This window comes from Ranitomeya variabilis, chromosome 2 (genome assembly GCF_051348905.1).
Source record: "Ranitomeya variabilis isolate aRanVar5 chromosome 2, aRanVar5.hap1, whole genome shotgun sequence".
Classification (NCBI taxonomy): Eukaryota; Metazoa; Chordata; class Amphibia; order Anura; family Dendrobatidae; genus Ranitomeya; species Ranitomeya variabilis.
In genome coordinates, this window is record NC_135233.1 from 369585809 (window position 1) to 369613060 (window position 27252).

The 27252-nt window shown below is 40.6% G+C and overlaps 1 long non-coding RNA gene across 1 annotated transcript; it reads right to left on the reverse strand.

The window, feature by feature from the left end:
* Positions 1–513: 513 nt before the first annotated feature.
* Positions 514–22958, reverse strand: LOC143809440 (uncharacterized). The gene is made up of 3 exons (XR_013222277.1): positions 22841–22958; positions 3167–3487; positions 514–1988 (listed from the first exon to the last, which is right to left on the reverse strand). It is a non-coding gene; the product is annotated as an uncharacterized LOC143809440 (long non-coding RNA).
* Between the last annotated feature and the right edge of the window lie 4294 nt (positions 22959–27252).

A 27252-nucleotide genomic window follows, 5' to 3' on the forward strand; every position in this document is an offset into this window, starting at 1 on the left:
TTAACACAAAACTATATTGAGAACTGCTCAGTTCAAGTACTAATCCAAAGAAATTAATGAGATGATGCGTCGCATTTACCAACAAGTGCTATAAATAAGATACCAAAAATCTCAAAAACTTGAGCCAATCTGGCAAAACTGATAGCATACTCAGAATCAGCACCCCAAAAATACCCCAAATTCATTAAAATATTTTGGACACCAGAAAAAAAATTTTTTTTTGTTGACCTGTGTTATCTAATGTCTGCCTAATCAGAATCAGCTTGAGTGAACTCCGAAGTCTACTACTCCGACATCGCCTTAGGGTATATCCTCATGTTGCATATTTACTGTTGACCTTGTGCAGCATAAATGCAATATCAAGTTCTGCAAGGGTAAATACCAATGATATGTGCAGCTGCATATTTTACTCTTTGCAATACATGCTGCCGAATTCACAGTTATTCCATGCTCAGGATTTAGGGTTATGGGAAGCACAAAGGGATCCAAACTTAGAGGTACAGGATACACATCTGCATTATAGAGAGCAAGCTAAGTTCATTTTTCAAGAAGACAATACTTGTTCTGCAGCGTTGACTCAGTCATAATGTACAAAGCCAAAGATCATGGGTTATAGGGTACACACATACATAGGGTACAGGAACAGGATCAAATGCAGGATTCAGGTTGCGGATACAAGTTTACAAGTTTATACACAAAGGGTATGTGCACACGCTGCGGTTTTTGCTGCGGATTCGCTGCGGATTTGACGCTGCGGATCCGTAGCAGTTTTCCATGCGGTGTACAGTACCATGTTACCGTAAGGAAAACCAAAACCGCAGTGCCCACGATGCAGAAAAAGCCGCGCGGAATTGCTGCGGAAAAAAAGAAGGACCATGTCACTTCTTTCTGCGGATTCCGCAGCGGTTTTCAACATGCACCAATAGGAAAGTGCTGTTGAAAACCCGCAGAAGAAACCGCAGGAAAATCCGCAGTGAAAACCGCAGTGGTTTTGCACTGTGGATTTTCCAATTCCGCAGCGGAAAAATCCGCAGCAAATTCCGCAGCGTGTGCACGGGGCCTAAGGCTTTTCCGCTGTAAAGGCAAACCCAAATGGTTTTGATTGCAGATTCAGATTTTCTCTTACAGGTTGAGATGTAGTCTAGAGAAAGCACCAAATGTATTAATGCAGAACAAACTCAAACACAATGTCAGATGCTGATTGACAGGTGATTCACAAACCCTGATCTGATAGGTTGGCAATGTTTATCCCTAGTAGAACAATAATAAAGTCCAGAACAGGTTCTCTCCAACCAATAACATTAGTGGTTTGACCAACCATGATTGAGCCACTCTGTCCAAGTTGTCCTCTTGTGGTCTGTAGTCCCATGTGGAAAATAAATTAGATCTGAGAAAGTCAAAGGAATGTCTTAATTGATGGAATTGAATTTTAAGTGTACCTTTTTTGGAGGTGGACATATTGTAACTGTAATGCAGTTTAACCAAAAACTGCATAAAAATGAACATGTTCCACAGCTTATCACAGTGTTCAGCATTTCATCCATCCCCAGAGCACCGCTTGTTCATAGAGGTCAGTTAACTCAATAGTGATGGTGGGATAAATGTGGATTCTATATGACATAGGATCACTCAATAATCAATTTTACATAATCAAACAGCCACACTAAAACCTAAACATAATATAATTTACCAAAATGTATAACTGTAGCGTATCACTGACCATGTCACTTATCAGAACAATACATTTTTATAATTCTTTACTTGATTGCTCTTCCAAGAATAATCCTGAATTACTCCACAGTCCATTAGCAAGATTAAATGACCAAAAAGACAGGTTGAAAGTCATTGATTTTCGAAAAAGCAATCATGCCAGTCAATTTACAATGATTTCTTAATCACTATGCAGAGAAGAATGATCAGTACGGTGAGAAAGAAGATCCGGACAACTTCCATGACAAGTAATAGGGTGTCCCTCTTGCAGATCGATTCTGTGGATGACAAATAGACCATGAGACTACTTTGAGGTATTGGTGAAACTAGCCTGCATTGATTGAGGAGCTTTAAGAAATAAGGAAAAGGAATAGAGAGGAGTTTTTACCTGGGTCTATCGATTTACACTTATATCTTATTATACGATAAAACTTTGATTGCCATTATGCCCTATGATGGGTTTTTGGAGTATCCGTCTCATTGTCACAGTTTGAATGGCCTGCTACTGCTAGAGTACCTAACATTCATCTAGAGGACTCAGCCTCTACAGTACCTCAAAGGTCTAGCAGAGACAATCCTATTTTGTAGAAATTTTGGAACTGATTGTTTGCCATAAATTTTTTTTTTATGGGATGACTAATTAAGGTGTTGAGATACAAATGTGAAAAGAGAAAAGTTGATGCACCCTAACGATTTTCAAAGGTCCAACTCATTACCATATGTGTACGGGTGCCCTAATGATTTTCAAATATCCATCTCATTACCATATGTGTACGTGTGCCCTAACGATTTTCAAAGGTCCAACTCATTACCATTTGTGTACGGGTGCCCTAATGATTTTCTAAGGTCCAACTCATTACCATATGTGTACGGGTGCCAACTTTCCTCTGATGGCAGATGTTAGAATTGGAGAAGGATCAGATATTCAGCATTATGACATGACCAAGCCTTTGCAGTTGACTTAGGATGAAAATCCAACCAGATGTGTTTCAGGGTGTTGCGTCTCGTCATCAGTGCAAAACAGGAAGTCAGATTTGGCTAAGTGAGAAGTCTCTGACAGTGGTTCTAAGGGGGAACATTGCCGAGTTTGCCAAGCTGGCGTAAGGAGACTTATAGACCAGACCTACTTTGCATTGATGAGGTGTAAACACCCAGAAACTCGTGTCTACAATTAGTGTATCTACCTCATTTTTTTCTCCATAAGAAGAAACATTCCTCCTTAGACATGACTAATTCTGTGGGATAAACCTGCGCCAGAGATGTTTGCTTGCAGCTTATTGCTCTCTTATCGAGAAGACATGCACTCTAGGCCACGTGTGTACATGTACAGGCGTTGTATTGGGTAGAATTGCTTACAAATATCAGTATGGCAGCAACATAGAATAGAGTAAAGAGAATAAAGGTCAGGGACTATGAAAGGAATATGAACGTGTACAAGTGATAGGTCTAGACTTACCTTCAAGCTTCTTTGTCACTTCTAGCCATGTCCCGTTACCAGCTTGTCTTTTGCCATCAGCCGTCTCCACATGGCAGCAGTATATTCCTGAATCGCGCACTGTCACATTTTGTATGGTAACTTGGTGACTTGAGAAATTGAAAATCAATCTGGCCTTGTACAATTGATAATCATTTAGATATTTTTGATCATTACAGTCTACGGTCCAGAACACGGAGAATGGAGTCATAGGAAAATTCATTGTGCAGTTTATGTTCACGTCATCCCCAGATGTAGCAAAGATGATTTCTGGATACTTCATCATATTCTGAATTTTTTTACCTGTTCAAATGGTGAATTCACAGTGTAAGGACCTATGATCTCAATTTATCTATATTGCTTGTATCAATGCACATTGTGACATATGACTGTTTTCGGTTGTAAGAAAAATCATGGGACAATCCCAAACTTGCAACAATCAACTGTAAACTGGGTACTCTTGACAGCAAATAGTCAATGTTTCTTTATTTCCACCACAAGAAAAATGAAGTATCATATACTGTATTTACTAATAAAACCAATGGTACAGTTATGAGCAAAAGTAAGTACACCCTCGTTCAATTCTATGGGCCAGATTCATCAAGACTGCCATTGTGCACGATAGACTTGATGAGGGGCCTCCTCATGAATCAGGAGCACTGGGAAAGCATCCTGCACTTGCATGCGCCATTAATCTTACTCTGGTCTCTGCTGCAGTAAGATTTGTGTATGTAGTGAACACAGCCTCTAGTCAAATGCATTCCATGCCCTGTCCCTCCCTCCTCAGCTCTGCCCATTTTGACAGAACCTGGTAAAAATGGCATGAAAGTACCAAAAGTCACATAATTTTATTGTAGCCGCCAATTATGCCAAAATTATGGGACTTTTCAAAACCTTTTATGCTAAAAGACTGATGTAAAAGCTTTGTTGAATCAGGCGCTATGTTTTTACATATTATGATATACTAATAATAATAATAATAATAATAATAATAAAAAATAATAATAATTTTATTTATATAGCGGCAACATATTCCTCAGCGCTTTACAAATTATAGAGGGGATTTGTACAGACAATAGACATTACAGCATAACAAAAATCACAGTTCAAAATAGATACCAATAGGAGTGAGGGTCCTGCTCGCAAGCTTACAATCTATAGGAGAAAGGGAGACACGAAAGGTGGATGGTAACAATTGCTATAGTTGTTCGGACCAGCCATAGTGTAAGGATCGGGTGTTCATGCAAAGCTGCATGAACCAGTTAACAGCCTAAGTATGTAACAGTACAGACACAGAGGGCTATTAACTGCATGAAATGTATGAGAACATGATGTGAGGAACCTGATTAAGGTTTAACGTTTTTTTGTTGTTTTTTTTTTAATGGGCCACACAGGGATAGTTAGGTTAATGCGTTGAGGCGGTAGGCCAGTCTGAACAAATGCATTTTTAGGGCACGCTTAAAACTATGGGGACTGGGGATTCATCTTATTAACCTAGGTAGTGCATTCCGAAGAATTGGCGAAGCACGTGGAAAGTCTTGGAGACGGGAGTGGGAGGTTCTGATTATTGAGGATGGTAACCTCAGGTCATTTGCAGAACGGAGAGCCCGGGTAGGGTGGTAGACTGAGACAAGGGAGGAGATGTAGGGTGGTGTTGAGCCATGGAGTGCTTTGTGGATGAGGGTAATAGTTTTGTACTGGATTCTTGAGTGGATGGGTAACCAGTGTAATGACTGGCACAGGGTAGAGGCATCGGTGTAACGGTTGGTGAGGAATATAATACTGGCAGCAGCATTCAGGACAGATTGGAGCGCGGGAGAGTTCGGTAAGATGGAGGCCAATTAAAAGAGAGTTACAATAGTCCAGACGAGAATGAATGAGTGAAACAGTAAGAGTTTTTGCAGTGTCGAAAGTAAGAAAAGGGCGAATTCTAGAAATGTTTTTGAGATGCAGATAAGAAGAGCGAGCCAATGATCGGATGTGGGGGATGAAGGAAAGCTCAGAATCAAGGATGACCCCAAGGCAGCGGGCATGTTGATTGGGGGTAATGGTGGAACCACACACGGAGATGGCAATGTCAGGCAAAGGTAGGTTAGTAGAGGGAGAGAACATGAGGAGTTCAGTTTTTGACAGGTTCAGTTTCAGATAGAGGGAGGACATGATGTTAGAGACAGCGGTAAGACAATCACTGGTGTTTTCTTAAAAGGCAGGCATGATATCAGGAGAAGAATAGTATAATTTTGTGTCATCAGCATAGAAATGGTACTGGAAACCAAATCTACTGATTGTTTGTCCAAAAGGGGCAGTATACAAAGAGAAGAGGAGGGGGCCTAGGACTGATCCTTGAGGAACCCCAACAGTAAGGGGAAGGTGAGAGGAAGTGGAACCAGCAAAAGATACAGTGAAGGAGCGGTCAGAGAGATTGGAGGAGAACCAGGAGAGAACGGTGTCCTTGAGGCCGATGGAGCGGAGCATAGTGAGGAGGAACTGATGATCCACAGTATCGAATGCTGCAGAGAGATCCAAGAGAATTAGCATGGAGTAGTGACCATTAGATTTAGCTGTTAGTAGATTATTAGAGACTTTAGTGAGGGCAGTTTCAGTAGAGTGTAAAGAGCGGAAACCAGATTGAAGAGGGTCAAGAAGAGAGTTATCTGAGAGATAGCGGATAAGACGGGAGTGGACCAGGTGTTTGAGGAGTTTAGGGATGAAGGGAAGATTAGAGACAGGTCTATAATTAGAGGCACAGTTTTGGTCGAGGGATGGTTTTTTAAGTAATGGGTGTATGATGGCATGCTTAAATGAGGAGGGAAAAATACCGGAAGAAAGAGAAAGGTTGCATATTTTTGTTGGTGAGAGGTCACAGCCGAGGATAGGAACTGGAGGAGATGTGACGGAATGGGGTCACTGGTGCAAGTGGTCGGGCGAAAAGATGCAAGGAGCCTGATTACTTCTTCTTCTGTAACTGGTTCAAAGTCAGAGAGTGAACTGGATGCAGTAGGGGAGGGAGGACAGTGCATGGTATGAAGGGATTGGGAGCAGGGGCGTAACTACCACGGTCACAGCGGTCGCGATTGCGATCGGGCCCAGCAGGTCAGGGGCCCGGGGCCGGCAGGTCAGAACAGCCGGTGCCAGTAGTGGGCCAATGGGAGGAGCCGTTGCCTTGGCAGTGGGCGCGGCTGGTGACGTCTGGGTGGGGCCGTTGTCCCTGTGCGATGCGGAAGTTGGCCCCCAGCAGTGAAGCGGGTGGACCGGAAGACTGTGTGAGGAGCGGGGATGTCCGACTAGGGTAGTGCAGTGCCGGGAGTCCCGGAGTGTTACGGAGGGAGCAGTCGAGACCGCGTCCTGTTCCAGCTATGAGTGAGTGCTGGGGAAAAGTTCGGGTTGTAGTGGGGGGAGGTGGTCCGCAGCCGGGTAGTGACAGGAGCTGGGTGGCACACACTGTATGGATATACTGCTCTGCCACCTCCACAGTGTGGGGGCCAGGGTGAGCTGCTAATGGGTGACAGGAGAAGGCTGGTGTCCTGGAATTGATGTGACACAGTGATCACTAGGGGTCTTCATACTGGTGACTCCTGAGTGATCAGTGCCCTGTACTATGCCCAGCACAGAGTGTAATGGCTCAGGTCTGTGCCCACTGTAATGTAGTACCCTGGACCTGTGGGTGTACCCCCTGTGTGGCCACATCATTCGGCTCTGGTCTGGAGTTATTGTAGGTGCTGTACCTATATCTGAGACAATGGGAGCCGCTGCACTGTTCCTCCCCCTCCCCCCGCCAGTGCCGCCGCCGCCGCATTTAAATATACCGGCGTCTATGACCTGTATATATCCCTGTGTCACGTGTGGGCTGTGCTGTATATACTATTTATATTAAAAGGACATAACACAACAATTATCATATTTTATTAAAAAAAAATTTTTTAGCCGTTAAAATAACTGAATATATACTAAGATATATAAAAAAATATATAACCTGTATGTGGGGGGCTGTGGTACACACAAATCGAATGGCACAAAAATGACAATAGACCAAATAAAGTGCTAATGCAATCACAATCAAGATTATTTAAATATTAAAAGTACAATCATAAACCGGCCATAATGTGCATATATTATAAAATATACAGAACAATTGGAGACAAAATTTATATATAAATAATACAAGTATAGGCACCTGATTAATATATAATTGGAAAAACCAATAAATATATAAATAAATATAAAAGATATACAGTACAAGAGATAATAAATAATAATTGATGACCCAAGTGAATGTTAGCAAATATACCTAAAATGTGTCTATATAAAGTATGTGAGTAGTATTAAATATGTGTATATATACTAAAAAATAAATAGTGAAAAATGTGAATCAACACAAAATTTACAAAATCATGTGTAAGAAAGCTGAAAAAGCAATAACTCTAAATTTTATATAAATAAACACATCAAGCAAATAACTGTGAATGTGAGTAATAAAAAAATATATAATAAATATATATAACATATATATGTACCGAAATGTAACAATTATTTTAGTGTAAAGCAATTATATTATAACCAACTGTATATCTATAACACTGCCATAGTATATATCTATAACCCTCCAAGTTCTGAGTCACAGTAATAATGTGATTAGTTTTTCATGCACATGTTATGCTCAGACAATACAGGTGGAAGCCGGACCTTACCAAACGGACAAGTGCACCGCAGCCCCCACACACACCACTCCAACGCGCGTTTCGCACCTGCTTCGTCAGGGAGTGGCGTGTGCAGGGTGCACTGGCATAATATAGTTACCCGTTGCAGCTGACGGGTAACTATATTATGCCAGTGCACCCTGCACACGCCACTCCCTGACGAAGCAGGTGCGAAACGCGCGTTGGAGTGGTGTGTGTGGGGGCTGCGGTGCACTTGTCCGTTTGGTAAGGTCCAGCTTCCACCTGTATTGTCTGAGCATAACATGTGCATGAAAAACTAATCACATTATTACTGTGACTCAGAACTTGGAGGGTTATAGATATATACTATGGCAGTGTTATAGATATACAGTTGGTTATAATATAATTGCTTTACACTAAAATAATTGTTACATTTCGGTACATATATATGTTATATATATTTATTATATATTTTTTTATTACTCACATTCACAGTTATTTGCTTGATGTGTTTATTTATATAAAATTTAGAGTTATTGCTTTTTCAGCTTTCTTACACATGATTTTGTAAATTTTGTGTTGATTCACATTTTTCACTATTTATTTTTTAGTATATATACACATATTTAATACTACTCACATACTTTATATAGACACATTTTAGGTATATTTGCTAACATTCACTTGGGTCATCAATTATTATTTATTATCTCTTGTACTGTATATCTTTTATATTTATATATTTATTGGTTTTTCCAATTATATATTAATCAGGTGCCTATACTTGTATTATTTATATATAAATTTTGTCTCCAATTGTTCTGTATATTTTATAATATATGCACATTATGGCCGGTTTATGATTGTACTTTTAATATTTAAATAATCTTGATTGTGATTGCATTAGCACTTTATTTGGTCTATTGTCATTTTTGTGCCATTCGATTTGTGTGTACCACAGCCCCCCACATACAGGTTATATATTTTTTTATATATCTTAGTATATATTCAGTTATTTTAACGGCTAAAAATTTTTTTTTTAATAAAATATGATAATTGTTGTGTTATGTCCTTTTAATATAAATAAAATAAATTTGATTAAAAATCATTTATTGAGTTGTTAGTAAATATTTTTTTTGGGTACATGTTTGTTGCGTAGTATTTACTCAATAGATTATATTTTGTGAATTGTTTGGTATTTCTTTTCTATATAGGATTTTTTGTGCTGTATATACCCCTGTGTGGGCTGTGCTGTATATACCCCTGTGTGGGCTGTGCTGTATATACCCCTGTGTGGGCTGTGCTCTATGTATCCCTGTGTGGGCTGTGCTCTATGTATCCCTGTGTGGGCTGTGCTCTATGTATCCCTGTGTGGGCTGTGCTGTATATACCCCTGTGTGGGCTGTGCTGTATATACCACTGTGCGGGCTGTGCTGGCACCCAACACCATGTTGCACGGCAACAGTCCGAGGCGTATCTAGGGGAAGGGGGGGCCCGGGGGGGCGGGGCCTGCCCGGGGGGGGGCCGGGGCCGGCCTGGGAGGGGGGCCCCATTTGGAAGTTCGCACCGGGGCCCATAACTTTGTAGTTACGCCACTGATTGGGAGATAATTTCCTGTCGAATGTGGTCACATTTTTCTTTGAAGTAATTGGCCAGATCGTCAGCGCGGAGATCCGTGGTTGGGGCCTGCACTCTTGGGTTGAGTAGGGAATGAAAAGTGTCAAAGAGACGTTTAGGGTTATTGGACAGTGAGGTGATGAGGGTGTTAAAATAGGATTGTTTGGAGAGGTGAAGGGCAGAGTTGTATGTTTTAAGCATAAACTTATAATGGATGAAATCTTCGGGTAGATTAGATTTTCTCCACAGACGTTCGACACACCTGGAGCACCGCTGTAGGAAACGTGTTTGCAGCGTGTGCCACGGTTGTCACCATCTGTGCCGAGTTGTTCTATGTATAGGAGGTGCAATTTCATCCAGGGCACTTTGGAGGGTTTCATTGTAATGCTTCAGTGCATTATCAGGACATGAGATGGAGGAGATTAGGGCCAATGAGGACTGCAAGCTCTGCATAAGTATCTGGGTGTTAATGGCCTGTATGTTTCTATAAGTGTGGAAAGTGGGGGTGACCTGAGCGGGATGGCAGTTCTTGATAGAGAAAGAAAGAAGGTGGTGGTCAGAGAGCGGGAGAGGGGAGTTTGTGAAATTGTCCACTGAGCAAAGCCGGGAGAAGACCAAGTTGAGGGAGTTTCCGTCTTCATGCGCTGGAGAGTTAGTATGCTGCGAGAGGCTGAAAGAAGAGGTTAGAGATAAAAGGTGAGAAGCAGATGGGGAGAGGGGAAAAGCAATGGGGACATTGAAGTCACCCATGATGAGGGTGGGGATGTCACAGGAGAGAAAGTGTGGAAGCTAGGTGGCAAAGTGATCCAGAAACTGATGAGAGGGGCCGGGAGGACGATACACCACCGCCACTCGCATGAAGAAGGGGATGTAGAGTCTGACAGCATGGACTTCAAAGGAAGGGAAGACAAGTGAGGGTACTTGGGGGATAACTTGGAAGGTACATTTGGGCGATAGGAGCACACCAACTCCTCCACCTGCTCTGTTGTCCAATCTTGGGGTATGAGAAAAATGTAGTCCATCATATGAGAGAGCAGCAGCAGCAGTGGTGTCTGACTGCTGGATCCAGGTTTCAGTAAGAGCCAGGAGGTAAAGAGAATCAGAAAGGAAGAAGTCATGGATGAAAGGAAGTTTGTTACACACAGAGTGAGAATTCCAAAGGGCACAATTGAAAGAGGCAGAAGGCATGCATGGAATATTAATAAGGTTAGAGGGGTTTCTGAGTGTAACAGTTGGGAGGTTTGACTGGCTATAACATGGGGGGCCGGGGTGGGAGAGATGTCTCCAGTGACTAGGAGAAGGAGGATAGAAAGAGTGAGCAGATGGTAAAGTGATTTGTGAGAGCGTCTATTGTGTTGGATGGTGGGACTGAATGGATCTGCGCTGTTAACAGAGCGGGAGTGCTATACATAGGAGAGGAAAGGACAGAGGAGCCGATATGAATGGAGTGTATAGAGTTAATGCAAGGGTGGTCTAATAAAAAAAAATCCTTAGAATTACTTAAATTTGATAAATACAACCACCGATGAGCAATATATTATTTACTAGCTGATGAGTCCGGCGCTGCCCAGGCATAGTAATTAACTGTGGTTAGTTAAAACTAGTTATAATGATTATCCTCCATCCCATAGCCCCATGCCCATACAACCATCATACATATCCTCCATCTTATAGTCCCGTGCCCATATACCTATCATACATAACCTCCATCCCATAGTCCCGTGCCCATATACCCATCATGCATATCCTCCATCCCATAGTCCTGTGCCCATATACCCATCACACATCCTCCATCCCATAGTCCCGTGCCCATATTCCCATCATACATATCCTCCATCCCATAGTTCCGTGCCCATACACCCATCACACATCCTCCATCCTATAGTTCCATGCCCATATACCCATTATGACATCATCGCCATGGCAACCATTCTGACATCATAGTCGCCATGGCAACCTATGACATCATCGTTACCGTGACAACCATTATGACATAACCGTCACTATTGCAACTTATTGTGACATCATCGTCGCCATGGCAACCATTATGACATAACCGTCACCGTTGCAACCTATTATGACATCATGATCGCCATGGCAACCATTATGGCATCACATTCACCATGGCAACCTTTATGATATCATGTCGATACACACATACACACATACACTCATTTTTATATATGGCAGGCAGGGGTCCCCTCACTCTCCTAATTATGTAGGTATTAGCCCGTACAATTACATGTTATAATCTCTTTTTGCACAGCAGGAACTTTAACTTTAAAACGCTACATTGCACTACCAATCTCCACCTCACATGAGAATGCTGTTATGGAGATTTGAAGCTTATAATAGATTCCTTTGTTTACAATTGCATTTACACTTTACCTTTATGCTGCTATTAAGAGTTTGTATGCACAATTGATTGTTCTTCTTTTTTATATGAATTGTCCATATGCATTTGCACTTGGCTTTTATGCTGTCACTGGAATATTGATTTACTTATTAATTATTTGATGAAATTGAACTTTTTGCCCTTTGGCTGTACCCTAATACCATTACCCAACACATTGCCCTGCGTTTTCTTGGTAGTGTTACTGTGTTCAATAATGTTGCTATTTTTAAGAATAAGTGCTTTAATTAAAAAAAACTTTTTATGGTTGAATATACTTATTTACCCTCTCATTGATTTAATACTTTGAGTAAGGTTGTTTGGTGATATCATTTTTATTATTATATATATAGATTTAACAAAAAACTTGGCCTCAATGCAGATACAATGTGTGACACTGACAAATAAAGTGCATTTTCACTTTCAAAAGAGTTAAAATGGCAAGTGTTAGCCAGATGTTTCTAGCCAATTGCCCTTGATATGATTGATCATTAGCAAGTGTGACCACCTCTATAAAAGCAGAAGTTTTGGCAGTTTGCTGGTCTACAGTATTCAAGCGTGTGTTAACACAATGCAAGAAAGAATGACATCAGCAATGATCTTGGAGTAGCAATTGATTACAATCTATTAATCTCTGAAGGTTATAAGTAGAATTGGTGGGAATCAGTTTAAACGTCTCAATCTGAGCCAAGCCGGATAGCCAAAACAAGAGCCATTGATGCTTGCAGGTAGGAGACGGTATTCTTGCTCCCATGGAATGGGGCATGCGAATAGATTTGCACCAATTCTGCTTATAATTCCATTTCCGAGGGTTAAGACATCAATCTAAAAATAATTGCACAACACTTTATTTATTTTACTCACTTACATAGCTCCATTAATTCTACAGTGTCTTACAGACCTCACTGCCCCCATTGGGGACTCACAATCTACATTCCCTATCAGTATGTCTTTGGAGTGTGGGAAGAAACTCGAGTAAAAATTCAGGAAGAATTTACAAACTCTTTGCAGATGTTGTTTTTTGTGGGATTTGAACCCAGGACTTCGGCGCTGCGAAGCTATGGTGCTGCCCACTTTAAGCAATGTTGTAAAGAAAACTGACAATTCATACAGAACATGACTGCTTTCAGTTATTGCTGCTACAACTATTGATTCATGGGGTGTTCTTTTTACAGTTTGCTTCTACATTTTGGCCTAATTTTCGTAAATAATGTTTCCATGCTATTTTTCATGTTTTGTTTTTCATCTGAGGTTGTATTTGCTTAATTTAAGGACCAGATTTTTTTTATTATTTTTATTATTTTGTCCTGATGAATTAAAGCATATAATTTTGAGCAGATGTTCTTGGTTTTTCTCATGACTTTATAAGTCACACTTTAAAGAAGTCATCCAAGATTGAAAAAAATATGGAACTGCAGCACATCAGTCATTTCTATTACTCCTGTATCACCTCTTTTGCTTCTTATTTTTTATATTCAGTACTGTATTTGACCCAAAAATTTAGAGAAGTTATGACCAAAAACTACTTTGACCCTTTTTCTGAACTTTAAACTGTATGAAACCCTCATATTGAAACGATGTGAACTTTATCTTGATTTTTTAACGAAGAGATGTCTATTTTGCTCTGTGTGAATTTACAGGAAATATTAATGCTTTGGGTGCAATATCACATGACCCTGATTTTACCAAACATGATTCACTTCCTCTAAACATCAGTGCTGCCTGCATCCTGTGGTCTAATGTTACAGAAAATAAAAAAGTAAGTTGTGACTTGGGTAGAAAAAAATAAGTGGAAATTCTAAAGGTGGCCATACACCAGTGATGTCCAACCAGTATCTTTCAGACTGCAGCTTCCAATTCGCGATAGGGAGATGGACTTTCACACATTCAAAAGACTCCAGTTGGAGATTACTGTCATGCACTAGAGACAACCCAAAACTAAATAGACATCCTGATTTTCGGAGTTTGTATTTTTCTCTCAGCATCTACTTGACATAGGTGGACATAAAAACTCAGTTGCCCCTGGTTTGGCATGGAACCAAGGACTTCTTCTATCTTGACCTGTGAAGTGTTGACCCAACTCTTAAAGCTGACCATGGAGGTTTGAAGATGTGTTGTTTTTGCCAGACAATCCTTTTTAGGGAAGGAGTTATGTCTTCCATGAGTAAAGTGGCGGTTCAGCAGCCTACGCCCAAAATTTTGGATCTTCTTTTTATAAACTCCAAATTTGTCTATGTGGTTGGAGGTCCATGCTTAGGGAGTTTTATAATGAGCAAAAGGGGCTTCAAAAAACCCTAAGATTGGACTTACACATGCATTCTCGAAGCCGTACACAGATGTAGATCAAAAAAGAAGAAAATATTTGCGTGTGTGATTCCAGTCTAAGAATTTTGGTTAGATGCAAAAACACAAAAGGTACAAGGAAAAGCAGGCACGGTCATGGGGTCACAGCCGTGGTTGGAAAAAGTACAATTCCAGGCTGCTTAGCCCTGTAGTCTGTAAACATGGAGACCCATAGGTCAGCAGAGGAACTGTAGGCACATTTTCAGTCTAGATGCAGGGTGCAACTTCTACCTTTGCACCATCTATAGATTTTCCCTTGGAAAATTAGGGAAATCTGGAAATAAGCAAATGCACAGTGCTCTCTAGCTCCACCTGTTGTAAGTTTTCTTACATATTGAAATAAATAGACATGCATGAAACAGCAGAATACAAAAGGAAGGACCTGCTGTCTACCTTCCTCCTGTCACTGCGTCACATCCAGATAGTGAATGTGAAAGCAGCAAAAGACGCTTTCTTCTCCAAATTACTTTAATCTGGTCATTTATAATCCAGAAAGTCTGATAATCCAGCACTTGTTCCTGATACATTATTCAATACATTGTGATATTTTCAAACATCAGAAGCAGAAGAGAAAATCAGCGATGGAAAACTGAAGTGATAGTAGAAGTTGTGTCTAAGGGTTTGATTTTCCACTTATGTCTTGAAGATTCTCTTCCTTAATAAATACATTTTGGTCTTCATCCAATAGTCTAAACTCTAAAGAATTTGATCATATGACACCTACAAAATCTAATCAGCAGTGTGACCAGGGCCGGCTCCAGGTTTTCGTGGGCCCCGGACAAAAGAGTTTCAGTGAGCCCCTTTAACACATACCACAATTCATAATGCACAGTTACAGCAGAGAAATATAGGTATAGTACATTGCCAAAGATTTCACTTCTTACATTACATGAGTGATATCTATTGTAAATTCTTCAATAGGTCAGAAACCGGAAAGTATCGTCATCCATACAGTATTATGGGCACCACATAGTGCTCCATACTGAATAATAAGCCCCATATATTGCTCCATACAGTATAATGAGCCCCATATATTGCTCCATACAGTGTAATGGGAACCATATACTGTATATCTCTCTGCACAGAATAATTGACCCCATTTATTGCTCTATACAGTATAATGAACTCCATAAATTGTTCCATATAGTATAATGGGCCCCATACATTGCTCCATACAGAATAATGGACCATAAATATATTGTGCATGCAGAATAATGGGCCCCATGTATTGCTCCATATAGTACAATGAACTCAATATATTGCTCCATACAGAATAATGAGCCCCATATACTGCTCCATGCACTATAACGGGCCCCATATAATGCTCCATACAGCATAATTAGCCCCATATAATGTTCCATAAACAATAATGAGCCCCATATATTGCTCCATACAGTATAATGAGCCCCATATAATGCTCTAATCAGTATAATGAGCCCCATATAATGCTCCATAAAGTATAATGAGCCCCATATATTGCTTCATACATAATGAGCCCCATGTAATGCTCCATGTAATTATAGTCTTCAGAAAGGGAATGGCACTAGGTGCGCATGAATCACAGCATGAAAACTTTCAATCACATCACTCCATGTGGGTGCAGTCAGCGTGGAGCAACTGGATTTAAAAAAAAATAATAAATTACTGATAGGGGTTTGTTATAAATCTCCAAAAATAATGGAAGCAATGGAGAATATCCTCGTAAAGCAAATAAATGAAGCTGCGACTCAAGGAGAAGTCATTATTATGGGGGACTTCAACTACCCTGAAATAGATTGGGGAACAGAAACCTGCAGTTCCAGTAAAGGTAATCGGTTTTTGACAACTATGAGAGACAATTACCTTTCACAACTGGTTCAGGACCCAACAAGGAGGGGGGCACTACTAGACCTAATATTAACCAACAGGCCAGACCGCATATCAAATATAAGGGTTGGGGGTCACTTGGGAAATAGTGATCACAAAATAATAAGTTTTCATGTCTCCTTTAATAAGATGTGTAGTAGAGGGGTGACAAGGACACTAAACTTCAGGAGGGCAAATTTCCAATGGATGAGAGAGGATCTTGGTGCAATTAACTGGGACGATATCCTGAGGCATAAAAATACACAAAGAAAATGGGAGACGTTTATTAGCATCATGGATAGGACCTGTGCACAGTATATACCGTATGGGAATAAACATACTAGAAATAGGAGGAAACCAATATGGCTAAATAGAGCTGTAAGGGGCGCAATAAGGGACAAAAAAAAAGCATTTAGAGAATTAAGTAGTGAGGAGGCATTAAATAAATACAGAAAATTAAATAAACTCTGTAAAAAGCAAATCAAGGCAGCAAAGATTGAGACAGAGAGACTCATTGCCAGAGAGAGCAAAAATAATCCCAAAATATTCTTTAACTACATAAATAGTAAGAAACTAAAAAATGATAGTGTTGGCCCCCTTAAAAATAGTCTGGGTGAAATGGTGGATGAGGATGAGGAAAAAGCCAATATGCTAAATGACTTTTTTTCATCAGTATTTACAAAAGAAAATCCCATGGCAGTCAATATGACTAGTGATAAAAATTCCCAATTAAATGTCACCTGATTAACCCAGCAGGAAGTACGGCGGTGTCTAAAAATCACTAAAATTGACAAATCTCCGGGCCCGGATGGGATACACCCCCGAGTACTGCAGGAATTAAGTACAGTCATTGATAGACCATTATTTTTAATCTTTAAAGAGTCCATAATAACAGGATCTGTACCACAGGACTGGCGTATAGCAAATGTGGTGCCAATATTCAAAAAGGGGACAAAAACTGAACTCGGAAATTATAGGCCAGTAAGCTTAACCTCTACTGTGGGTAAAATTCTGGAGGGCATTCTAAGGGATGCTATTCTGGAGTATCTGAAGAGGAATAACCTCATGACCCAGTATCAGCACGGGTTTACTAGGGACCGATCATGTCAGACTAATCTGATCAGCTTCTATGAAGAGGTAAGTTCCAGACTGGACCAAGGGAGCCCAGTGGATGTAGTGTATATGGACTTTTCAAAAGCTTTTGATACGGTGCCACACAAAAGGTTGTTACATAAAATGAGAATAATGGGGATAGGGGAAAATATGTGTAAGTGGATTGAGAGCTGGCTCAGGGATAGGAAACAAAGGGTGGTTATTAATGGAGCACATTCGGACTGGGTCGCGGTTAGCAGTGGGGTACCACAGGGGTCAGTATTGGGCCCTCTTCTTTTTAACATATTTATTAATGACCTTGTAGGGGGCATTCAGAGTAGAATTTCAATATTTGCAGATGACACTAAACTCTGCAGGGTAATCAATACAGAGGAGGACAATTTTATATTACAGGATGATTTATGTAAACTAGAAGCTTGGGCTGATAAATGGCAAATGAGCTTTAATGGGGATAAATGTAAGGTCATGCACTTTGGTAGAAGGAATAAGATGTATAACTATGTGCTTAATTCTAAAACTCTGGGCAAAACCATCAATGAAAAAGACCTGGGTGTATGGGTGGATGACAAACTCATATTCAGTGGCCAGTGTCAGGCAGCTGCTACAAAGGCAAATAAAATAATGGGATGTATTAAAAGAGGCATAGATGCTCATGAGGAGAACATAATTTTACCTCTATACAAGTCACTAGTTCGACCACACTTAGAATACTGTGCACAGTTCTGGTCTCCGGTGTATAAGAAAGACGTAGCTGAACTGGAGCGGGTGCAGAGAAGAGCGACCAAGGTTATTAGAGGACTGGGGGGTCTGCAATACCAAGATAGATTATTACACTTGGGGCTGTTTAGTTTGGAAAAACGAAGGCTAAGGGGTGATCTTATGTTAATGTATAAATATATGAGGGGACAGTACAAAGACCTTTCTGATGATCTTTTTAATCATAGACCTGAGACAGGGACAAGGGGGCATCCTCTACGTCTGGAGGAAAAAAGGTTTAAGCATAATAACAGACGCGGATTCTTTACTGTAAGAGCAGTGAGACTATGGAACTCTCTGCCGTATGATGTTGTAATGAGTTAGTCATTACTTAAATTTAAGAGGGGACTGGATACCTTCCTGGAAAAGTATAATGTTACAGGGTATATATATATTAGATTCTTTGATAGGGCGTTGATCCAGGGAACTAGTCTGATTGCCGTATGTGGGGTCGGGAAGGAATTTTTTTCCCCATGGTGGAGCTTACTCTTACCACATGGGTTTTTTTTGCCTTCCCCTGGATCAACATGTTAGGGCATGTTAGGCTATGGGTTGAACTAGATGGACTTAAAGTCTTCCTTCAACCTTAATAACTATGTTACTATGTTACTATGTTATGGTGCTCAGCTATGCTCAAGTGTTGCAATACGACATTTCACAGAGTTAGTTTTTAGAAAATAGCGGCACTCACCAGTTTGCTGATCCAAAGTGTTTAATCCATGTGCAGATTAATACAAACACATCTTGGAAAGTGCGGAGGGTACGGGGAGTGCAGGAGGACGACGGCCGTTTCATGCGATTAGCACTTCTACGGGTCCAGGTGTGATAAAATTATGTCATTTCCTTTTATACAGGTTACATCAGTGATAGAAAAACAATTTACTGACATTTTTAGGAAATCTTATATACGAATCGTATCCAAATGTTTTTCACATATATCAGTAACTATTTTATCTTATGCTTACTGTGCGTGACGAAATTTATACAAATACGGCCATATCCAGTTTATCATTTAGGCCTAAAGGACCTTGAGCATTGGTACTTATAATCCATTTCCCCTCCTCTCTCAAAAGGAGCCTATTGTGGTTACCTCCTTGAGGGGGAAAGTGAACTAATTCCAAGCCAGCGAAGTACATTAATTCAGGGTTACTGTTGTGCTCTTCTTGCTTATGCTTAATAAGACACATGCAACCCTTGCCTGTAGTTATGGAATTATAGTGCTCTCTAAACCTGGTGGCCAAAGGACGTATTGTCTTACCAATATAAAAATTATTACATGGACAAAAAATCACGTAGACTACATATTTGCTCTTACATGTAATAAAATCTTGTGTTCTATGAGAAATTCCTCCCATTTTTAATGGATTATCCAATTTGTGCAAGTGGCAAAATCTACAATTTTTACATTTGAAGTTACCTTTTGATAAATTCTTTGATAACCAATTATTGTGTACTGGCAGTAGCCTATTATGCACTAATAGATCACCAAGATTTTTAGTACGTTTGTACACAAATTGTGGATCAAGTGTCGTGATTTTTACTAAATCTCTATCGTTTTGCAGAATGCGCCAATTTTTTCTCACTGCTATATGAACCGCTCTGTCCATTGGACTATGTTTAAATGTGAAATTGAACCTACGCAGAGTTTTATCATCCAGCATCTGATTTTTTACTGTTCGTTTTTTGAGTAATTCAGATTGTGACAATTTATCAGCCCTATTCTCTGCTCTATCTAAAATTTCTATTGGATATCCCCTATTTCTGAACCATTGTTTGAGTTCAACAATTTGCTCTTTATACCTTTTATCACTATTATTTATTTTCCTCAACCTTACCATTTGACTATAAGGGATTGCGTTTCTTGTATGGGGCGGATGAGCACTTTCATAATGCAACACATTATTTGTCGCAGTGGGCTTTCTAAATACGCTACTCTGAATTTCCCCTTCTATCACATCGATTTTCACGTCTAGAAATTCCAAGGAGTTTTTACCAAAACACACGTTTTCGTCATTGTTCATATTCAAGTGCGATACAAAGTTGTTTAAGTCACATTCTGTTCCGTCCCATATGATGAAAATATCATCTGCGAATCACAAATATGTGCGAATAAATTTTAGATATGGGTTATTTACTGTATATTTGTAATATGTTTTTCTTCAAATGCCGCAAGGAATAAATTTGCGAAGACGCAAGCTACCGGTGTACCCATCGCGGTGCCCGTTTTTTGTGCGTACCATTTGTCTAAAAATTTAAATGTATTATGGGACAGAACAAATGTTAGACATTCAATAATAAAGGAAATAAACATGTCATCTTTTCCAGTGTTTTTTTAAGATTTTTTCTATTGCTTCAATTCCCTTTGACTGAGGAATTCTTGTATAGAGATTCACTACGTCTATAGATACAAGTGAGAAGCTACTCTGCCAATCCACATTTCTCAGAGCACACAAGAAATCACCGCTATCTTTAACAAAGGCAGGAATTTTTTTCAACAGCGGTTTCAGCAAAAATTGTAGATTTTGCCACTTGCACAAATTGGATAATCCATTAAAAATGGGAGGAATTTCTCATAGAACACAAGATTTTATTACATGTAAGAGCAAATATGTAGTCTACGTGATTTTTTTGTCCATGTAATTATTTTTATATTGGTAAAACAATACGTCCTTTGGCCACCAGGTTTAGAGAGCACTATAATTCCATAACTACAGGCAAGGGTTGCATGCGTCTTATTAAGCATATGCAAGAAGAGCACAACAGTAACCCCGAATTAATGTACTTCGCTGGCTTGGAATTAGTTAAATTTCCCCCTCAAGGAGGTAACCACAATAGGCTCCTTTTGAGAGAGGAGGGGAAATGGATTATAAGTACCAATGCTCAAGGTCCGTTAGGCCTAAATAATAAACTGGATATGGCCATATTTGTATAAATTTCGTCACGCACAGTAAGCATAAGATAAAATAGTTACTGATATATGTGAAAAACATTTGGATACGATTCGTATATAAGATTTCCTAAAAATGTCAGTAAGTTGTTGTTTTTCTATCACTGATGTAACCTGTATAAAAGGAAATGACATCATTTTATCACACCTGGACCCGTAGAAGTGCTAATCGCACGAAACGGCCATCGTCCTCCTGCACTCCCCGTACCCTCCGCACTTTCCAAGATGTGTTTGTATTAATCTGCACATGGATTAAACACTTTGGATCAGCAAACTGGTGAGTGCCGCTATTTTCTAAAAACTAACTCTGTGAAATGTCGTAATGCTCCATGTAATGCTCCATATGTGGCGTCCCATATATTGCTCTCTATATATTGTGCCCCATATTATGCTCCATACAGTATTTGATGGGCCCATATAATGCTCCATGCATAATGGGCCCCATATAATGCTCCATATATAATGGGCCCCATATAATGCTCCATACAGAATGAGTTCCATATAATGCTTCAGTATATGATGGGCCCCATATATTGCACTATATATAATGGGCCCCATATAATGCTCCAGTATATGATGGTCTCCATATATTGCTCGATATGTAATGAGTCCTATTTGATGCTCCAGTGTATGCTGGGCCCCATATATTGCTCCAAACATTAAAAAAAATGAAATACCCCTCCTTGCTGACCGCTGCTCTTCTCCAGACTCCTCAGTATTGCTGTCTTGTGGCTCTCTGCACTGTGACTGTTCAGAGCAGAGGAAGCACACTAGTCATGTCATCGTGCCCACTGACTTGAATGTCACAGAGTGAGAAGATGCGGAAGAAGCCACAGCGGAGGAATGGAGAGTGGTACGTATTACAAGTACCGGGGCCCTGAGAAAGCGGGGTGGGGGCCACTCGCGGGTGCTGGCACTGGGCCCCCATATGGCGCTGCCACTTGGCCGGGATCGCCAGGTGCTGATGCCGGCCCTGTGTGTGACCTATTTACATATTTGCCTAAATCTCACGTGGAGACCTCCTGGACGCCACATTTTGACTAAACATTCAGTTCCTCTAATTCCTAAAGTTCTCTTCATGATAATATCCAAAACTTAGGACCTGTTTTTAGATACCTCTCTGTCTCATAGTTGACTTTTGAAAACAAGCCTCTGCCAGGTGTGTTGCTGAGAAATTTGGGCTATCACCATGCCTCTTTCATAAAGTCATGCCCCTCCGTGTCCATTCCCTGCCTCTTTATGTCCCATTCCATGAAGCTACCTCTTGAAATCATTGCATTTTGGGAGCTTCTGTTGAAGGATTTTCTACCTCTTTCACAAGTTCTCGAATTCTCACATTACTTCAGGAGCTTTGGGGACTTTCCTGGACAATTGGCAAATATAACCTTTGTCTACACTCAGAGAAGAGGACTGCAGGAACAGGAGAGATATGTATCTACATAGTCTTGTTTGACATCTGTACTTGGTGGTCTGGATGACCTACTTTATGTCTTAAAACATTTTATTTACTACTCAGTACTTGACATTTTTCTGATGGCCCTAAAAATTCAAAAGTTGGCAAACCACATATTTATTAAGGTGCTGTGAAGTTCCACAACTTCTAGGTGATTTACACAGTATGTGATAGTAATAATCACTTTATGATTTTTATCTGTATGTCTGGTTCCTCACTCTGATATAGCATCATGTTTCTGATCACAGGTCTCACCACAATAACATTCCAAGCATATTTTCTGCAGTTTCCTTTCGGGCACACCAAGAAGACCAGTGGTGGCACAATCCTATGACCCTTTCCTTGTCATCTGTGACCTACATGATAACAGGGATGCGACTATAACATCTATGTGACATATATTGCACACTGTGATGGTAATAATAAAGACATAGTCTACCTTACAAGTTACATAATCAGGCATCACACCAAAGCACCAAAGAATTCTTACAAATATGTAATAGGCTTTGTACTATCAGACTTTAGTCCTTACCTGCAACACGAAATAACAGAAAATGCAGCATAATTATAACTAGGTGTGAAGTATTCATTTCTTGCTTTTTATAAAATACTGCCAGTCCGAGAAATGTGTCTCATGGTTGTGAGTTTGGTTCCTTGTGTGACTTCCTGCAATGTGTGGCCGGCAGCTGCCTGTGTCTGGTGGGTGGGTTTTCACTATTGCAGTTGTGAACTGACAAGTGACCAGTGGAGACTTTATACAGAGGGAGGGTGAGGTTTGAGGATTTCCATCATACCTGTACATGTAAAGTGCAGTATAAAGGGCATAGCTAATGGTGGTGCAGAGACAGCAGTAGTACGAGGGGCCGCACAGATATTATGCCGCAACATCAGCTTTGGTAGTAAACTCACTCCAAGGACCTTATCTCTTATAAACAAGCAATACTCACCTTCAAACACACGCTAAGCTCTGCAAAATGGAATATTGATATCAATGATTAGTGTTGCACCCCTTATAATTGTGTGGTGCGATGCACGTCATTGACTTGCGTCATGCCCCATTTGACCAACTGAGGTATAGACAAGGCTGGAATATCAGAAGACCAACTTAAAGACTGTAGGGAGTGAATGAAGACCAAGATAGGGAGCTGATAGGGTATAAGAGGTGAAGATCGGTCCCCAAACAGGTGAGTGTAATCTTTTATTGTTTTAGAACCCTTACCAGCCCTCGAAAGAAACCACTACATTTTTCTAGATCTGTGTAAATCGAATCTTAATTATGAAATTATAGGGAAATTCGTAACAAATTTCATTAGCTCATTTCTATCTTAAGAAGCCATTCCTTGACCTTTCCTCATTTTTTAGCTACTACCCCATCTAATTACTCTTGTTTGCACTGAATCATCACCTTGACCTGTCCTCCCACCATTAATCGTTCTTATCTATGGGCTGAAACATCCTTAACTAAAGGTACCTTCACATGAAACGACTTTGTAACGATATCGCTAGCGATCCGTGACGTTGCAGCGTCCTGGCTAGCGATATCGTTTAGTTTGACACGCAGCAGCGATCAGGATCGTGATGTGATGTCGCTGGTCGCTGAATAAAGTTCAGAACTTTATTTGGTCGTCCGATCGCCGTTTATCGTTGTGTTTGACAGCAAAAGCAACGATACCAGCGATATTTTACACTGGTAACCAGGGTAAACATCGGGTTACTAAGCGCAGGGCCGCGCTTAGTAACCCGATGTTTACCCTGGTTACCAGTGTAAAATGTAAAAAAAACAAACAGTACATACTTACATTCGCGTCCCCCGGCGTCCGCTTCCCACACTGACTGAGCGCCGCAAAGTGAAAGTGAAAGCACAGCACAGCGGTGACGTCACCGCTGTGCCCTGCTACTGCCGGCGCTCAGTCAGTGCAGGAAGCGGACGCCGGGGGACGCATGTAAGTATGTACTGTTTGTTTTTTTTACATTTTATGCTGGTAACCAGGGTAAACATCGGGTTACTAAGCGCGGCCCAGCACTTAGCAACCCGATGTTTACCCTAGTTACCCGGGGACCTCGGCATCGTTGGTCGCTGGAGAGCGGAATGTGTGACAGCTCTCCAGCGACCAACAGCGACGCTGCAGCGATCGGCATCGTTGTCGCTATCGCTGCAGCGTCGCTGCATGTGAAGGTACCTTAAAGTCACTAGTATCTGCTGCTATCTGCCAAAGCCTGACTGCCATGTTTTTAAACTACACATTCAATGCTTTACCATCCTCTACCACCTCCAACTCAAAAATGTCTCAATTCAATTCAAATGAGCTTGATTACATATAGTTACATAGTTATTAAGGTTGAAGGAAGACTGTAAATCCATCTAGTTCAACCCATATCCTAACCTAACATGCCCTAACATGTTGATCCAGAGGAAGGCAAAAAAAACCCCATGTGGCAAAGAGTAAGCTCCATCATGGGAAAAAAAATTTCTTCCCGACTCCACATACAGCAATCAGACTAGTTCCCTGGATCAACGCCTTATCAAGGAATCTAGTGTATATACCCTGTAACATTATACTTTTCCAGAAAGGTATCCAGTCCCCTCTTAAATTTAAGTAATGAATCACTCATTACAACATCATACGGCAGAGAGTTCCATAGTCTCACTGCTCTTACAGTAAAGAATCCGCGTCTGTTATTATGCTTAAACCTTTTTTCCTCCAGACGTAGAGGATGCCCCCTTGTCCCTGTCTCAGGTCTATGATTAAAAAGATCATCAGAAAGGTCTTTGTACTGTCCCCTCATATATTTATACATTAAAATAAGATCACCCCTTAGTCTTCGTTTTTCCAAACTAAATAGCCCCAAGTGTAATAACCTATCTTGGTATTGCAGACCCCCGAGTCCTCTAATAACCTTGGTCGCTCTTCTCTGCACCTGCTCCAGTTCAGCTATATCTTTCTTATACACCGGAGACCAGAACTGTGCACAGTATTCTAAGTGTGGTCGAACTAGTGACTTGTATAGAGGTAAAATTATGTTCTCCTCATGAGCATCTATGCCTCTTTTAATACATCCCATTATTTTATTTGCTTTTGTAGCAGCTGCCTGACACTGGCCACTGAATATGAGTTTGTCATCCACCCATACACCCAGGTCTTTTTCATTGACGGTTTTGCCCAGAGTTTTAGAATTAAGCACATAGTTATACATCTTATTACTTCTACCCAAGTGCATGACCATACATTTATCCCCATTAAAGCTCATTTGCCATTTATCAGCCCAAGCTTCTAGTTTACATAAATCATCCTGTAATATAAAATTGTCCTCCCCTGTATTGATTACCCTGCAGAGTTTAGTGTCATCATCTGCAAATATTGAAATTCTACTCTGAATGCCCCCTACAAGGTCATTAATAAATATGTTAAAAAGAAGAGGGCCCAATACTGACCCCTGTGGTACCCCACTGCTAACCGCGACCCAGTCCGAGTGTGCTCCATTAATAACCACCCTTTGTTTCCTATCCCTGAGCCAGCTCTCAACCCACTTACACATATTTTCCCCTATCCCCATTACTCTCATTTTATGTAACAACCTTTTGTGTGGCACCGTATCAAAAGCTTTGGAAAAGTCCATATACACTACGTCCACTGGGTTCCCTTGGTCCAGTCCGGAACTTACCTCTTCATAGAAGCTGATCAAATTAGTCTGACATGAACGGTCCCTAGTAAACCCGTGCTGATACTGGGTCATGAGGTTATTCCTCTTCAGATACTCCAGTATAGCATCCCTTAGAATGCCCTCCAGGATTTTACCCACAGTAGAGGTTAAGCTTACTGGCCTATAATTACCGAGTTCAGTTTTTGCCCCTTTTTTGAATATTGGCACCACATTTGCTATACGCCAGTCCTGTGGTACAGACCCTGTTATTATGGAGTCTTTAAAGATTAAAAATAATGGTCTATCAATGACTGTACTTAGTTCCTGCAGTACTCGGGGGTGTATCCCATCCGGGCCCGGAGATTTGTCAATTTTAGTTATTTTTAGACGCCGCCGTACTTCCTGCTGGGTTAAGCAGGTGACATTTAATGGGGAATTTTTATCACTAGTCATATTGGCTGCCATGGGATTTTCTTTTGTAAATACTGATGAAAAAAAGTCATTTAGCATATTGGCTTTTTCCTCATCCTCATCCACCATTTCACCCAGACTATTTTTAAGGGGGCCAACACTGTCATTTTTTAGTTTCTTACTATTTATATAGTTAAAGAATATTTGGGGATTATTTTTACTCTCTCTGGCAATGAGTCTCTCTGTCTCAATCTTTGCTGCCTTGATTTGCTTTTTTGTTATGGTTCTCAATGGCAAGAGAACATAGCCCAGCAAACATAGAACTAGCTCTTGGAAGGATGGAAACTAAACTGACCATGAACTAAACCTGCCGCACAACTAACAGTAGCCGGGTAGCGTAGCCTGCGTTTTATCCCTAGACGCCCAGCGCCGGCCGGAGGACTAACTAATCCTGGCAGAGGAAAATATAGTCCTGGCTCACCTCTAGAGAAAATTCCCCAAAAGGCAGACAGAGGCCCCCACAAATATTGGCGGTGATTTTAGATGAAATGACAAACGTAGTATGAAAATAGGTTTAGCAAAATTGAGGTCCGCTTACTAAATAGCAGGAAGACAGAAAGGACACTTTCATGGTCAGCTAAAAACACTATCAAAACACCATCCTGAAATTACTTTAAGACTCTAGTATTAACTCATAACATCAGAGTGGCAATTTCAGATCACAAGAGCTTTCCAGACACAGAAACGAAACTACAGCTGTGAACTGGAACAAAATGCAAAAACAAACAAGGACTAAAGTCCAACTTAGCTGGGAGTTGTCTAGCAGCAGGAACATGCACAGAAAGGCTTCTGATTACAATGTTGACCGGCATGGAAGTGACAGAGGAGCAA